General features: G+C 34.6%; 2 protein-coding genes across 2 annotated transcripts in view; one reads left to right on the top strand and one right to left on the bottom strand.

Moving 5' to 3' along the window:
- The window catches only part of LOC142350815 (acetyl-CoA acetyltransferase B, mitochondrial-like), a 406,383-nt gene that overhangs the window by 83,764 nt on the left and 304,739 nt on the right, over positions 1–17,880 (bottom strand). The window lies entirely within an intron of this gene.
- Positions 1–17,880, top strand: part of LOC142351038 (uncharacterized) — a 38,179-nt gene that overhangs the window by 17,845 nt on the left and 2,454 nt on the right. Inside the window, exon 4 of the mRNA XM_075403099.1 lies at positions 8,693–9,051. The gene's annotated coding sequence lies outside the window, so the exon portion shown is untranslated. The remainder of the gene's footprint in view (positions 1–8,692; positions 9,052–17,880) is intronic.

Raw genomic sequence — 17,880 nt, forward strand, 5'->3', positions numbered from 1 at the left:
GTTCGGACCATTAAACATTACTCTGCCACTTTTACCTAATGTAAACACACCTTTACCATGCTTAAAAAGACAGACGTCGATTCATTTTAAAACTGAACTTGTGAAATAAAATACATCCACTCAACCAGCATCAGCAAATTATTAAAATTTTGAACTGACCCCCAACAATTAGTAAATTTTGTAAGACAATTTAATTCACAACACAATTAACAAACACAACTAATACAGTGTCAATTTGCTGTATCAAAAGAATACATTAACACGGTAACTACAGACTCCGTTGCAGAATCAACACACTTTCCGATAAATTTTTAAATAAAATATAACTATTTTAAAGTACTGTTAGAAAATAATCATTATCTCCCTGTCTCATTCTCTGAGTACAACACAAAAGCACAAGTTTTAGAACACATACACAATAAACGAATTGAAATAAACAGACAAAACACAATAAGACAACTCTGGAAACACAACCGCTCGGGCCATTCTGGTCGTGAGCAAATTTATGCAACAATAAAGGAATTTACTATCCAAAAAATTAGTAGATGGATAGCAATCTTTACACAATATTGCCTAAAATGACAAACGAGCACGTACATGACTGATCTTCTGTGGCCCCTCAGCAGCCATTTTTAGAATTTTCACAATACTTTAACCATCGTAATTCAATGGACACTAAAGGACCAATCTCTCCGCCTTCAGACGGAAACTTTTATACCTAGGGCATAGTAAACGCCTTCACACATTACGTCGTTCTTTATCTTTTATCTAGTAACGATGCAGCTCTTGCATTAAATGTATTATTTGACCATCGGATAGTTAAGTTTGGAATGCTCGATATTCTAGTCACAGATAACGGAAATGGATACATTAACGGCGGAGACCATATGCAACCTGTTCAAACGGATCAGTAGAAAACAGCAGAGGACAACTTAACACAATTCTGTGCACAATTTTAACTTACTATCTGACACAAGGTCGCCCAAAGTAAATACCCTTCTTTTTGCCCTTAAATCATCCGTTAGATCAAATACATGTCTTTCCCCAATGAACTTATTTTCGTATTGGACCCGAAAAACACTTTATGTTTAATTTATCTTCCACAACAGATAGTTTTGGAATTTGTAGCCCCTCTCAAATTCCTCCATGCCATTCCTATCCCAAACACACACATACTAATCTTCTTGTTCTTCATTCACAAATTAAACAGTTACAGAAAATAACTTTTGCACAATGGCTCTACTTAAGCCAAGAAAGAACACACTCAGATGTATAAAACGAAGTACACAACTATCTTAATCAAAATAAACAAAAACAAACATTCATCAATCGCCGTTTTGGAACGGTTCAACCACTCAAATTAAACATTTATGTTTTAATTGAAAATAAAGCCCCACAAGTTCGAATCTCAAAGAAAATAAAGCCACAGAAATTTGGCCCTTATAAAAAGATTGACATCCCCACTATGGTAACATATAAACCAGAGAGTTTTTCAGGTAAACAAATTGCTCGTCATCAAATTTTTTTGTCCCATATTATCCCAAAGAACTCTTCCATCGAGAATAAATGGGGCACAATTTCTCTGATAATTTGATATGAGCACTTCACACTCAAAAACCGACTATCACAAAATCAAAATCCGTCCAAATAATGATGAATCCTCCCCCAACCATCTTATACCCAGACTAAACTACCCGACATAAGCTGGGAAATCTACACTACTAGAAATGTCCGCTTACGAAAACAACCGACAAAAGAATAAAGGGTCTTTAAACCACAGTCGAACATTTTGGCTTCACCAACGACGCACTTTTAATAAACACATATGCCAGCGCAACAACAAACAAAATTTTTTTCTTCGCTTTAGTTAGCCGTACACAACTTAGCATAATTCCTAAAATACTCCATAGATTTTAATTCTGTAAAAATACAAACACGTAGTTTTTTTATACGAGTGGGCTAATTCGGATAGGTTTTCTACCCCTCTCCCCCCTTATACAATTAATTTTACTGAGAAAATCAACAGAACTCTTTCCTTAAACTGACAAAACATACAAGCTATCATTCCAACTCCTATCCTAGCAGAACCACAAAAACCAATCAATCAGGAAAATAAAGAAGGAAATAAAGCCCATTCATTACGATCAAAAACGAAAGTAAATAAAGCAAAATTTAACTTAGCAGCCAACTCAGAGATCACAATCTAACTAATTTAACGCGATATGATTCGGTACATTTTTTTCTCCCCAAAAAAGTCTTGGTCAAGTCAAACCGCATCGTCTAAAATTACTTTAGAGTCTTTCTCACTTGCAACTCCGTTGTCTCTCTTTCTTTGATCAAAACTCTAAACTTCTTGATCAACTCTATCTCACTCCTCCAGTTCTCAATTTCTCTTTCTTAAATCTATTTTTCTCTCACTCCTTTTGTTCTTAACTTAGAAACTTAGAAAAAGTACTAAGTTTTTAAGTAACTTTCTCACACTCTCTCCTGATCACTTAGAAGAGCTGTCTCACAGTACAGTTCTTTTCTATCACTCAAAGGGAACTCAGATCAATTAAAAGTAGCAAAGTCGGTCAGCTCACAGCTGCCTACCCACAATCTACAAACTTTCCGTTTCACTACATTGAAAGTTAGTCTCTCGTCTACACTACAGACATGTATGCAAACAACTTCAAAACACAGACTCGGGGTGCTGTTTCGCACAACTCATTGTGCTGACACTTTCCGTTACATTCAAAGTTTTAAAACGAAACAAATACGTTTTCAGGACATTTTTTACAATATGGGTTACATTCTATATTCACACACTTGTTGTGAATGGGTTTTTATATAAGAGATTTCAATAATGTTTATATTGCTCTCTTTTATCTTCCAATCTTTCCACCACAAGCAAAAACAAAAAAAATCGAGATCCCCTACACTGATATAGAGTAAACAATTAACTTAGACGCTATCCCAGCCTCTCACAATACCTTGTATATCAAAATTCTCCATGAAATGAATGAACAACAACTGCAGTTCACAAAGTTGGACTGAATATCCTCATACAATTTTTTCTTTTGAACAGAAAGTCTGCACAATCGAAGAATTATTAAGTTTCCTCGGCTGATTTTCAAGATTTCACCTATCATCATAATGCCCGCCCACCAAAATTACCCCTCGCAGCAATCCGAGTTATTATTACTTATTTAAATTTACTTGTAATTGTCGTTCCATCCTGAAATCACTAAAAAGAATTTTATTGCGATCGCTGCAACACGTTGGGCCAAAAACTTAAAATCAACATTTCGCCCCCAGTCAACAATCCAACACTAATCCTTGTGCTCCCCCGATCTCATAATCACCAAGTTGTTCCAACAGCGACACCAACAAACAATCCGCCCCCAAGAAGTCATCATTTAAACTCTTGAATAAAATGTCACAAGCGCAAGAAACCGCGGAACACCCATACTCAGTCATTACTACTGCCAAGTCTGCAGGTAGACCTCGTCCTCCTGGACACCCTCCCCCTCAATTTACCCCACAATCAATTCATCACAGATATGGTCAAATTATCGCCGTTTTTTCAAAGTTCACTGGCACTTAATTTCAAGGAACTCCGCCTATAATAACTCTTAGGACAAATTCCCCCAGTCCTGATCCAGATACGCTCTTTCACCACTGTATTGGAAAAAAACCCGACACCACAAGAATTTATCCTACTTTACCGCTAGAACTGGACTCAAAATTTGTAGTTGCCCCTCCCCCTCTGTTTAGATATCGTAATAACGATGAAAAACTACAGAATTGGGCCAAACAAAGAATAACTAAAGCCTAAACGATTACACCAGTACAGAAACAGAGAGCACAAGATTTGCTTAACCAATCGAAAATCATTTTCTCAGTAGAAATTTGAGTTGAACACGACAAATAATTTTCACCAACAAGCCAACGCTTCGGCTGTTTTCCGATTAAAAACCTTCACCATTTGTTTGTCGGGGAAAAATAGACTTCAAATTTGATAGATACACAAAAAATTTAGCGGGATATTTTAATTTTTATGATCCGCACTCCGGATTATCCTAGACATGTCCTTTACAAATTTAATCATTCTCTTGACTAAATTATTCTTTCTTTCCCCAATAATGTTAAAACAACCGATCAAAAATGATAAACGTAACATCTCCGTTCCAGATCATCCAGATCTGGAGTACATGGTTTAATTGTAACTCTTTATGACTGCTCTCCACAGCATATCACAAACAAGCAGTATTATAAGCTGACTAAAATTAGCGAAAGTGAGATCAAACCAGCAGATTTTGAAATCTTTCAGTCATTTGGGAACCAAATGAGCACTGTCGAGTTTTTGACGCTGATAGATCAAACGCCCATTAATCAAATTTCAGAAACGTTGTTTTCTAGATACACCAACAAACAATGAAACTAATTCTGGACACCAACACAGTGCACAAATCTAAACAGACCGTTTTCAAGACCACCTTTATGATGAGTCCGGAGTATCGCTCTTATTAAGCCACACAATATCAAGACATTTTCATACAATAATAGGAAGGTTTTAATTTCGTCACAGGCAAAACTTCAACGGAATTTATGGATTTCCATATGACAACCTCTAACAATGCACCCTCCGTCACACCTTATACTAAAGCAAAAATTAGAAGTGGCTACATTATTCCAAAGAATCCCGGTCTACATAAAAAAGGACAATTAAGAACTTTTCCTCACGCAAAATTGGTTCGGTGCTGCGCATCCAAATGTACAAATCGATGCCAAACTCGATTACATGATTATTCGAGTTTTATTAGAAATTGACCACACGAGTCTTTCCTCACACAAAAAACTCTGCGGTATTGATCGCGATTTAAAACAGACCGCCTGTTTTTTATTATCACAAAAATTTTAGCTTGCCGGATATGTAATCACAGGTCAGCAGATCACATTCGCTACACTGAAAATTGCAGATATTATTCCACTGTTTCATTGTAAAGGCGTATCCTCGCCACTTTATGTATTAGAGAACCAATGTTTTGATCGTATGCCAATATACTATCAGAAAAAACTCCATATTGTAGATCAAATAACAAGATAAACATTGCCTTGGTTGATTAAAGCACCATGTAGAGCTGACAACTTCGATCAGCAAATTACATTAGAGTCGGTTGGCGAGGTCTCATACCGCTTAGCGCCTTAAAATCTACACACCCGTTGAAATTGAAAGACGGTTCAGCCACGCCGATTTCACTGCACGACAAGTTGGCATATATAGTCAAAAAAATTGAACTAACTCAATAGACAAAATGAAATTTAACCATTTAGTAGATGTTGTCGCAGAGAATTTTGAAGTGGCACAATCCGATAATTTCGCAGACCTCGCAAATTAAGCACAATTACATAAACAATTTTCACAATTACAAAGCCAATACAAATTATTTCAACAAACTCGTTTTTAACGGGAAAGAATGTACACTTCGCTGTCTCGATTGGCGTGACGTTATTAAAGGCAACTATCTAAAAGAATCCCTTGTTTGAATTTTTGGATACCCTTGGTACTTATTGAAAGAAATAGCCATAATTTGTACAGTGTTTAGTTTTTTACCTTGTCTTTTTGGACTATTTCGAAGCGCGTTTAATGCATACAATCTTAAATCACTTTTAGGACCTAATACGTAAACAGATATGGTTATCAGCTCTGGATTTTTTGTTTGTTTTCACATTTTATTTTTCATGTCTTACAGACAGATTCCTCTGAATACAAACCACCATCACCAAAGAGAAGACAAAAACAGGCTGTGGATAGTAACATTCTACATCTCAGAATGAATTGAATTTGATACACAAGAAGTTAAAAATTTCAATAAGAAATTTTCTTCCCTGTGCACATTAACTCTGAAAAACATAGAGCCTCAACTCTTGCCACATCAATTTATGAATGTTATGATTTACCGATACAAACACGCAATAAACCTAATTTTAGATCACTACACTTACACACATTTCATCTTAGCAAGCGTAGACGCTCACTAATATTCTCACTCTCTAAAGATTCTTTTGAGGTTGATCCTGAATACTAGGAAATCCCTGAAGAATTCGTTTTATTTTTACCTAGGACGCGAATTTGACACTGATTTGTTTCAGCAACACCACAGTTGTCAACCCCAGCTCCCACGATGGCGGCTCAACGATTCCTCCAAATGTCAACCCAACGGCATACGATCTCATCATGCTGGATGTCGACGACATTCTTCCCTACCCTTACACATTGACACCATTGAACCCGTTGACACCATTGGTACTGCACCCTCCAGTACCCGAATCAATTTGCGAGATGCAAACACCGGCCCTCGGTCCTCTTGACGATGGCGCAGGCCTCTCCACAGCCACAGTCTGTGGATTCAGTTAAATATTTGCGAGTGAACCATTGAACCGCGTGAAATATACCCCGTGCGTGCATCCCCAATTCAAGCCTCACAGTCACCCTGCTCGGTATACAGCCAGTACACCAAGAGGCTAACAGCCGTCGTCATCCAAACAGCGAGTAAACCCATTTACTACCTTACAAAGCACCTTCCCCAGAGAACCTGGCAAGAACTTTAAATTTAATCAATTCACGAATAATCTGGGCGTTAACACAGGACACGGTGTCCATGTCCCAGAGAGGATTAATTACCTTTCAACGCCACCTCACCACACGTTAAATCCGACGGCCAGCTCTTGCTCTCTTGGACAATTGGAGAATGAATATGTGGAAGAGGGATGTGAAAAGGACCTCTCATAGAATATCTCCACTTCCCCCTCAATTCTCCGAAAGGTTTTTGGCACACGTCCAATTACTTCTTTGCTCTGAATGACCGACAGAACGACTATTTGAACACGATATTCACAAGAGATGTCACCCCATATCGTATTTACCGAAAATACGACTCCTTATACCGTGAGTTTGGTTTTTGCATCAAACACAAAAGGATGTGAATAACCAAACTCACAAAGCCAAGTGGACAAAGATGTTTTAAACGATCCACAATTACCTCATTGATCAGCACCACTTTCAGAGGACACACACCCTTGATCCACAGAAATTCACGCCTGCCATATACTAACACAAAACTCACTTCGCCCTACTCTCTGAATTACAGTCATGTCATCAACACCAATTACTGTGAGGGTTTCCTACGCAACTTTGTCCCCATCGAAAACTAATTTCTGTTTTCGCCATTCAACTCAAAAACACGTCGCTCCTCACTCATCCCCATTGAATAACTCCAGTGCGTAGAAGGAGGCGCCACACACCTCCTCAAACTCCTCTACCTGGACTGGATATTGGAAACGTTAGCAAATAACAAACCGGCAACGGAGAAAACACAAATCCTCAACCATCTCTTGGCCATGCAGCCACACTGCAACACTGATTTTTACCCTCGAGCTCTTGCTGCTTGCCTTGCGCGAGATTAGGAATTCTTAGAATTTTTCAAGGACCCTGACAATCGGCCCCCTGATTTTGAATTCGAATTCCGTACATAGGCCACTGTCCTTTGACATTGGGCCACTGACCCACCAATTGGAAGAGACACTGTTCTTCAAATCTCAAAAACTCACTTTTGTCTTTTTTCTCTTTAATTCTATTTCAATTGTTATATACTCATCTTCTTTGTTATATATGTTCCTCTCTTCTTTGCAACAATTGAAGATTGGGATCAGTTCTTTTCTTCTTTTCTCTGCTTGCGAGCTTACTCGGCTGGAATCAAAACTTGACAAAAGGTTAAAGGATTAGGTAGCTCACATAGTAGCTAAAAGATGATTTCCAACAGAAAGTAAGCTGGACAGACCCTGTGCCAGATGGAGATAAACAGAAATCTCCTTGTACAAACCAACAGAGACTACGGCTACAACCAATCCTCCAACTGGGAACAAATCCTCACTACAGGACAGTGAGAGACAGTTGGGTATTCTAACAGGACTGACGTTACTGACCAGCACACCCTGTAACTGGCATCCTAACGCTCCAAACGTGAAAAAGATGGGGGCTATTCACTGACGGCACTAGTCAAAACTTCACTGGTAGAGACTTCATACGACGGCAAAATTCACCGACTCCAACACACAACGAGGATGGCACATCCAGAGTTTTTCTGCTACAAATCACAATTTCGGATCAAAACTCTTAACCCCGGATGGATGTAGCAGTTGAAATACTGGATGTACACCTCCAGCCATTCAGAGACTGAGAAGACACTATTCTCTTTTATATAGCGCTAACACCACTAACTACAGTCAGTCTAATAGAGTAGTTGCACGATGTGTATAGCTCTGACTCCGGTGTTACTCTTTATAACCATTGTTATAATTGAAGTTTATCTTCAGTGTTTTATAGAGTCGGTTAGTCTGAGAGATTTAGGTATGCCTATTTCGCGCGCAGAAATAAATAGCCCTAACTCTTAATACCTTAAGGCTGTAAAAGGAGCCCAAATAGAGTCTGCCTTAGAGGAAAAAACTAATAAGTAATTTTGTTTGGAAAATGCTATTCGAAATGCTCTCTCTTTTATATTATGAATGACAGACTGTATTCCTTTTGTAAACAGGGTAAATTCGCTCGTCTCGTGAAAATTAATTTCACACCATGAGACTATATACAATGTTTATATTGCACTTAATGTATACAAACTTTTTTTGTAAATTGGTCGACTGGGTTTCGCAGTTTTTATTCCCAAAGTTTGGGCGAGAGATGAAAGTGTCGGTTTGAAAGTCAATCTAGACGAAGAATCGGAAGAATACAAATTAGTGGCCGACTGCATGATTGAGAAAATTAAAGGTAAACAACAACAACAGCCACAATACACAATGGGCATCGAGAGGATAGAGAATGTACAACTGTGGCGTGGTTTTTGGGACACGGTGATCTCTTTCCAACAGAAAGTGTGCGATGGGCAACTGGAAAACATTAATGAGTGTGTTATCTTCATTCCTTTGAAAAAGCCTCTTTCCCATCAAACACATTTAGCTGAGGAAGGATTTGCGGCTGAAGAACTGCACACAGTTGCACCTCTTAATTCAGAGGTCAGTTCTTTTCAATGCTCTCAGTTCGATTAAATGTTCAGCCTATCGTGTACTTAGCCTTTTCATCAACATTAGGATGTCAAAAAATATATTCTCTTATAGATTAAAAAAAGGAAAAAAAGGAAGCAATACAATCGGTGTTGTCTTATTGAAATGAAATAATTTGCTACAGATATTCTTTTGGCTCAAAAGAACTCGGAAATTTTTGGTCTGTTTTGGGATAATGATTGGTAGCAATTAACAATATAATAGCTTTTTCGCTCAAATTAAATTTGATTTACGTTCGATATTTTGTTACAAAAGTTTACGTTTCTTAACGTGTGAGCTATCTTTCAATTGTGGTCAAAATGTCCTTCTTTTGGCCATAGCATTACCTGGCTATTTTCCAAAGAAGCAAATTTTGCGATTTTCCGAAACAAAATCATTTTGAGTAAGTAATTAGCCTGAATTTTTGTTGTCAGAGTTTTTTTTACTAATTTCTTGAGACCAAATTCAAATAACTAATTTTTCTTATGAGGAGCGCTAATGCTAATTTCACAGCCAAGTATTGTACGCCCAATTCACCATTAGTATCGAGAGAGAAATTTCTGAAATTAATCACTAATTGAACTTTTTTCATTTTGCCAATTAGATACTGTATACGCGTGAAAGGGATAATTTTAGTCAAATAACTTAATAAGCCTAGTGTCATTCCTTTCCACACATAAAACTCTAATCTTCAGAAAAGAAAAAAGGGTCGTGAAAAAATCCAACAAAATCGAGTATGAATAATCGATTTTGCAGAAATGAATAATCGGTTTTGTATAAAAAGTCAACTGTAGACAAACTTTCTAGAAAAAAAAAAGAAAATGCGACCATATTTTGTTTTCTATCCCCCGCAACTTGGCTAGCTCACACAAAAATGGTTACCGTCAAAATATTATTAAAAATTTTGTTGACTAAAAAGGAACACAAATTTTTCAATTTATTTTGAAAAAATCAAGTTCAGTTTTCATTTCCATTAAAACTAAAATTTCAAAAACTTGAAATTCAGAAAATCAATCTAGAAATATTATTGATGGAAAGTTTTTAAAAACTGTTATCAATTATTGATATAATTTTGATTAAAATGGAAAGATGTTTCCTCTATCTAAGTGAAAATTCTCGATCAAGATTAGTCATGATTGCGGAAAACAAAGAAAACAACATGGAGTGAAACATTCGAATTTACACAAAAAGCATGGGCACTCAGAGCACTCAGAGCACTCCTGCAAAAATCTATCTATTAATCACTGACTTTAAGCAAACCATAATCCGATTACAATCCGTTTGAGTGAGGTAAAATCTGTTTATAATAAAAATGAAAGTGTCTTTGATTTTTGTTTAAAGAACTAATTTGCATTGATAATTACACTGACAGGTACAGGCTCTAAGCGCGAGCTAAAGTCAGATCATAACTAATATTCAACAAAACAAAGCAAATTTTGCGTCATCTTGTTAACGAGCATCAACTGTTGCGCAATCGATCAAATGATTTGATTCAATTAGCTCAAAAAGCAATTAGCTCACAGTTAAAAGGCAACAAACAAAAGTTAATGCATTTTAAAATAATCGAACAAACTTTTATGCACTGGTACTATTTCATACATAGAATAATGATACTAAATGTTGCAAATTTTTCTTTGTTATTTTTTATTGCCTTTGTTGTTGATAATATCAGAAATTAAGGTGTTGTATTTAACAATTCCAACAAAATATTAGCTGTTCATTAACGATTCCAACTTATTTTAGGATTTTATCAACGCGTTACTTTCGTATTTGTTGTTCTTAGTTCTTATTATATCTACTTTTGAACAAGGCAAGTCAACTAATAGAAATGAACGAGCCAGATGCAAGGATTAAATAACGATAGTTTAACCATCTGACATCATGGTTTGAAGAAGTTTGATCCTCAACGGTCTCAAACGAAAAATTCGAACTTGGTACTGATTAGTATCAGGCTAATTACTGTGGCTCCAAAAACACAAATTTTTGAAGCCTAACTAATGATATTCATCGACGCTTTTGAAGTGAACCATAAGCGTCGTCTTAACAAAAATGTGATAATGTGGATCCAAAATACGCAAATTTGTTAACTAGAAGGCTATATGCAACATCAAACTCTATTCACACCTGCTCATTGAGAAGCCGTAAGACCATAGAGTAGTTTTTAATTAGTAGTTTTTGTCGCTGAGAGGTGTTAAAAAACAGTATTCAATTTTTCAAAGGAACATGCCTCATTGAATGAACTGTATCTTTCTTACTTTAAAATCTAAACATTTGAATCTAAAAATTCGTGATCATTTTTTCGATCGAAAAGTGATTCCAAATTTGAAAAATTTGATCTAAGAAGTCCTCTTTCATAGTTAATCACAATCAAAACTCCAAAAACGCATCATGGGTGAAATAAGTTATACGAACAAAAGTGAGCTTGAAGAGCAAGCCATTTCTGATGAAATTCGATTTTAATCAAGCCAAAGTTTAATCAAAGTTGACATAAAATTTGCCAAAGTCGGTTCTCACTCCGTCTAATTGAGCTAAAATCGTTTCAGAAAATGAACAAGCCATTCAACATATTGAAAAACTATTTTTTATCCTCTGAGCGAGCTTCATCACTGATGCAACAAGGAGGCTCGGTAATGTGCGATTGCACATAAGGTTTCGACCCCGCTCATTCACAATTTTGGCATAATTGTCTACCAAATGAGGAACAGATAGAAAAACACAAAAATTCAAGTATTTTTCAAAAAACTGGCGTATGAACAAAAAGATAGCCTCCAAAGCAAATAGTGAATTAAAAAATCATGCATTAGATTGATGAGATATACCGATATTAAGAAAACGAGCGAAGAGGAACGGCAAAAATCAAACAACAACAACAAACATTAATTACATTTAATTACATCGAAAAATTTATGTCTGTTTTAAAAAACAAAACTTAATAACAAAGTCCAAATAGCGTCAGATAAAACGGAAAATAAACAAAATAACTTGTAATTCACCAGAAAAAAATGTTTTTTTGCCAGTTCATAATAAGGCTTGGTAACAATTAGACATAAAAGAACAGAAACTTTAAAGTTAGAAAATTCGCTAAATTTTTTTTAAAAAAAACAATCAATTTCAATGTAATGAAAACCATTAGGAATCAACTAAAATAACCCATAGGTTTAAAATTACCAATGCTTCTATAGAAGGGAATTAAGAATTCCTGGTATTCAATTTTTTATTCAGTTACAGAAAGAACAACAAATAGACAACAAACAAAAAGTCAATTAAAACTTGCCAGAAAATGCTTTGAAAGCCGTAAAGCCATACTTTGGCCCCCAAAATATGTTCGATTGCACTTTCGTCGAACACCGATAATGTATTATGTGACCACTCATTAATGAAACTAAGTAACAGTTAGACAAAAAAAGAAAAAAATGCAAAATTATGTAATACTTGTTTTTTTTTCGAAAAAAATTTATCTCCAAAGACATGAAAGCCGTTAATCACAAAATGAAAAAATTGAATAGGTTCGTTTCTTTTTTCAAAGGAAACACTTGAAACCTGCAATTATCCAGAACATGTCTTACGTCTACAAAAAGAACTTCAAATATGACAAAAGTCAAAAATAGTTTACTTTTTTTTGTGAAAAACCCGTGTCGAAGCCAGTAACGTCAAAACGACTTCCTTAAAAAAATTAATTTTTATGACACCAATCCCTTTTGACACCTTCCCTTGACAAAAATAATGTCATCTTTAACCTATAATATACGAGACCAGGTAACAAAGAGACAATAAAAGCAACATAATTGCAAAGTTGAAGTGGTTTTTTTTCATTTTGGAAAACAATTGTTTTCAAAGTCATGAAAGCCATCGTCTATCTTCTAATATCAGAACATTGGCTCATCTACTCTTCAATGAAATTTCAATCCAACCTGGTCATCGTACAGGAAATTAAAAAAGACTAAAAAGACAAACTTAAAAATGACAAATAAAGACAAATTAAAAAAAATTCAATTAAATTCTTCGTGAAAGTATTGTCGAAGTGGTAAAGAACCACAATCTATATCTTTAAGGATTTAAATATCATCAATTGTGCGTTTTTTTGAACGCAAAAAATGTGATATATAGACTGCCAATAACGTGATAAATTGACAAAACTAGAAAACATGAAAATTGGGAAAATACCTAAAAATTGAAAAAAAATTGTGAAATCTGGTAGTATCAAAGCCAGAACACCATAACATAAGGCGTGAAACTGAAATAAATACTGATTTTGAAATCAGCAGAAAGAAGGAGCACTCATTGATTGCTGACACTGAACAACAAGTTGACCAAAGTTAAGAGAAAAATGGAGGCAAAATTCAATAAGCCATTTTTTATTTAAAATCAAATATTTTGAAAGTCAAAACGACCATACGATTTCAAGTAATCATCTAGAAAAATTAATTGAGAGCTAATTATGAAGCCAATAGGACCTATCAATGGTGAGCTTTGATTTGAAATGTTCTGTTATTTAATTATTATAAAAAAGATCAAAATTTTTATATAAAAAACCCGAATGATGACAATCCGAATTATTTTTGAATTGTAATGGTCCAAGATTGGTATAAAACTAGTCCTGCTAATAATGATTGTCCATTAGTAATATGAAATTTTTCGAATTTCATTGATACAGATATTTTGTTGGTTAAAAAATCAAAAATAATCAACGATAATCAACGAATAAAGATAGCAAAAAACGGCAAAGTTTTAATTACAGAGCACTCTCAACGGAAATTGAAGTAGAGTTTGCCCACTTTTTAGTCTAAAAAGATTATGTTAGTGGTGTTTGGGTGTGATTTTTTTTGCAAATTTAATCAGAGTGGACTAAAGAAACTTATTTCGTGCTGTTTTTGACGAAAAATTATGAATTTTGTTAAATATTTGGTCGGAATTTGTGCCAAAAAATTTCAACGAAAATAGCCGACAATATATTATGTCTTTAAACGTAAAATCAACAACGTTTTCTTGAAATTTTTTTAAAAAATTTTATCAAAATTGGCCAAATTTTCGGAGTCAAAAATTCCGAAAAAAGGTGAATGAGATCAACCGAATTCACTCTCTTTTTTTTCGAAAGTTTAAACATCGATATCTCCCTGTAAAAAACGAAAAGAAAAAAATCTTTTTATTTCCATATTCTACGCTGGAAAAACTTTCTAATGATACCAGTCTCAACTCTCTACGATGAATATATCCATCGGCCAAAAATGACGAAAAAAACCCATTTGAGTATATAGTTCCTCCCCCCCCTCAAGAGGGGTCGGAACAATAAAGCTTGTGGCTCGATTCAACGTTTTATTGGCAACAAAAAAATTTGCCAACATAAAAAATTTATTCTACTTGAAGCTTAATGTAGAGCAAAATATTTTGCACATTTTTCTTATTTTATACATACCTAATGCCTAAGGAAATGCTGAACTTTTTTGATGTTACTGCTTCAGTTGCTCAGCAAAATATGACAACTTAATTGAAAGATCCCTGTAAAAACAAACCAACAATCCGTGAGTCCAATGCTCACCATATTAATTAACGCGGCAAAGTCTGATCATAATTTTTTTGCGAAATGGATTGCTCTGACTTTATGACATCTTGGTCTGAGAAAGATTGATCATCGGCAATTTTAAACAAGTACTTCGAATGGGGTACTGACTATTTTATAAAGATATGAGGTTGAGGGTACCTGAACAGATAAAGAGAGCTACATCTTTCAATTCTACATGGGAAGTGCATAAATTTTGTGCTATAAAAACTTAAAATTTTCAATCTACACGAATTGTATTTTTTTTTTAAAAAAGAAGCAAAGAACAATGTTTTTAAAGAGAGTTAGAAGCACCAATTTCACAAGATTTTAATTATTGGAATCTAATCATTATTAGATCCTATTCAATCCTGTTATACTGAATCCCAATGCTAAAACATTTTAACTCACGTTTCATGTTATTAATATTCTCAATTTTGAAAAAAATTGTAATGACTCTTTTTAGGGATGCTTTCCGTTTGAGCCCCCAAGCTTAGTGAGTGCATATTATTTTACACCCCAAGTCGCACGTGCCAATTTTTAACATCTTTACATGGTAATGACTGGTGCTCTATTGTGGGTGCATAACGTAAGGGCGGGGGCACAATGAGAAGGATTTTTTTGTTTTGACATGGGAGCCATATATTGGGTAGTGTTTGTTGCTGAGGGATTTTCGAAAAAGGCTTTCTTCGATTTCTCAAATGAAGTATTATTATTTTTTCCACCAAATGTCATTTTGCGTTCTGAGATAGAAATGAGTTATATCTCTTAAGACTTGTGTTACTTCAAAAAGTGATCAAAACTGTTTTTGAGCGGGGAAAAGGCGTGATACAGAAACAATTGAGGGATTTTTTATTGAGTGAGCGAGGCAAGATGGCAGTTAAAAAATGATGCAAAAAAATGATAATAGCAGATTGAGTTTTGTCATTTATCATATGAAATCTCAATGCTGAAATTTTGGTCTAAAGTGGATTTCAACGAAGACTTTGACCTCGATAGAGATCAATTTGTGGTGATTGGAATCTCAAGCTAGCTAAGCACAAAAAAGTAGCCACGTGAATCAAGACTCCGAGAAATGAAACTTATTATCTGGCTGAAATTGAAAGCCCTGAAAAAGCATAACTGAGATAAACATATTTGCGAAACTTGTTTTTTTTAAGTTGTTCACAACACAGTGAGTATATTTCCTTATTCGCGGATATGATGGCATAAAATTAACACTTTTTTCTTTGTCAAGTCAAAAAATGATGGTTTTTATTTTTCGAAAAATAAACAGCAATCGAAGTAGCTTTTGAAAACGAATCACAATTGTCAACAAAAACTTGTAGATAGAATCCCAATAATTCACATTTATTAGCTGAGATTCCTTATCCAACAAATCATTTTATTTGACCTTTGTCAGAGAAAATCTAAATGCGAAAAAATCATACTGTCCGTTATGGTAATTTTGTATCACGTCAAATGCAACTGCACATTTAATTTGGAAAATTCCTTCTTAAAGTGGCAATCTCTTGGAACGCATAAATTAAGTTATTTTCGCTCTTTTTGTTCCGACCCCACTTGAGGGGGGGGGAGGAACTATATACTGAAATGGGTTTTTTTTGTTCGGTCAATTTTGGCGGATCGATATATTCATCGTAGAGAATTGAGACTGGTATTATTAGAAAGCTTGTCCAGCGTAGAATATCGAACTAAAAAGTTTTTTTTTAATTTTCGTTTTTAAAGGGAGTTATCGAGGTTTATATTCTGAGAAAATAGAGTGAATTCCGGAAAGATTTTTTTCAAATTTTCCGGAATTTTTCACTAAAACTTCGCCAATTTTGCTAAATTTTAATAAATTTTTAGAAAGTCTTGTTGATTTTTATTTTTAAAGACAAAAAATATTGTAGGCTATTTTTATTAAATTTTTCTGTCAAAAATTCTGGCTAAATATTTCAAAATTAAGACTTTTTCATCAAAAACCACACGAAATAAGTTTCTTTAGTCCAATTTGATTAAATTTACAGGACATACAGACCGAACCGAAGCAGTACTAACACAATCTTTGTAGACTCAAAGGGTGGCCTTTTCTACTTCAAATTCCGTTGAGAGTGCTCTGTATCCAAAACTTTGCCTTTTTTTGCCAAATTCATTCGTCGATTATGAAAAACGCAGCATCTATTTTTGATTTTTTAACTAACAAAAAATCAATATCTATAACATTCAAAAAATTAAGTGTTCCGAATGTACAAACAGCATTAGTAGGGCTAGTTTTGGACCAATCTTGGACTGGTATAATCCAAAAATACTTCGGATTGTAATCATTCGGTCTTTTTTATTAAAAAAATTAAATCTTTTCTACATTAATTAAGTAACGGAACATTGAAAACCAAAGCACACTAATGATAGGTCCAATTGGCCTCTTAATTGGCACATTATGGTACCTAGATGATTATTTGAAAGCTTATGGTCGCTTTGACTCTTAAAAGTATTTGATTTTTAAATAACCAATGACTGATTGAACTTTGCCTCTATTTTTCTCTTAATCTGGTCAACTTGTAGCTTATTGTCAGCAATTAATGAATGCTTCTTCTTTCTATTGAAACCAAATTTAATCATGATTGCTGTTTTACGCCTTAAGTTATGGCTCTCTGGATATGATACAACTAGAATTCGCATTTTTTTTAATTTTTAGGTAATTGCACATTTTTCACGATTTCTACTTTCGTCACATTATTACTTTATTAACAGTTCATATATCACATTATGAGCTTTCAAAATGAAGCATAATTGTTAATATTAAAATCCTTGAACATATAGGTTATGATTTTAACGGCTTTGACACCAAGAAGTAGTTAAGTCGTTTTTATTTTACTTTTAGTCGCATGAAATTTCCTGTACAAGGAACTGGATTCAATGGTTTTTCATGGAAGAAGAGATGAGCCGATATTCTGGTATTAGTACGTAGCTGATGGCTTTCATGACTCTGAAAACAATTGTTTTCGAATTTAAAAAAAAACGCTTTTAAAGTTCGCAATTTTGTTCCTTGTAATGTGTGTTTTTTACCTAGTCTCGTTAATGACAGGCCAAATATGACATTATCGTTGACAAAAGAAGGTTTCAAAAGGGTATTGCTGTCACAAAATCTAATGTTTTGGAGAGTTTGTTATGAATTCACTGGCTTCGACACGGTTTTTTCAGAAGAGAAAGTAAACTAATTTTTGATTTTGTACTGTTTGACGTTCTTTTTATAGAATTAAGACATATTCTAGATAATTAAAATTTTC

Source organism: Convolutriloba macropyga, chromosome 12 (assembly GCF_964194025.1).
Source record: "Convolutriloba macropyga chromosome 12, txConMacr16.3, whole genome shotgun sequence".
In the NCBI taxonomy this organism is placed as follows: Eukaryota; Metazoa; Xenacoelomorpha; order Acoela; family Convolutidae; genus Convolutriloba; species Convolutriloba macropyga.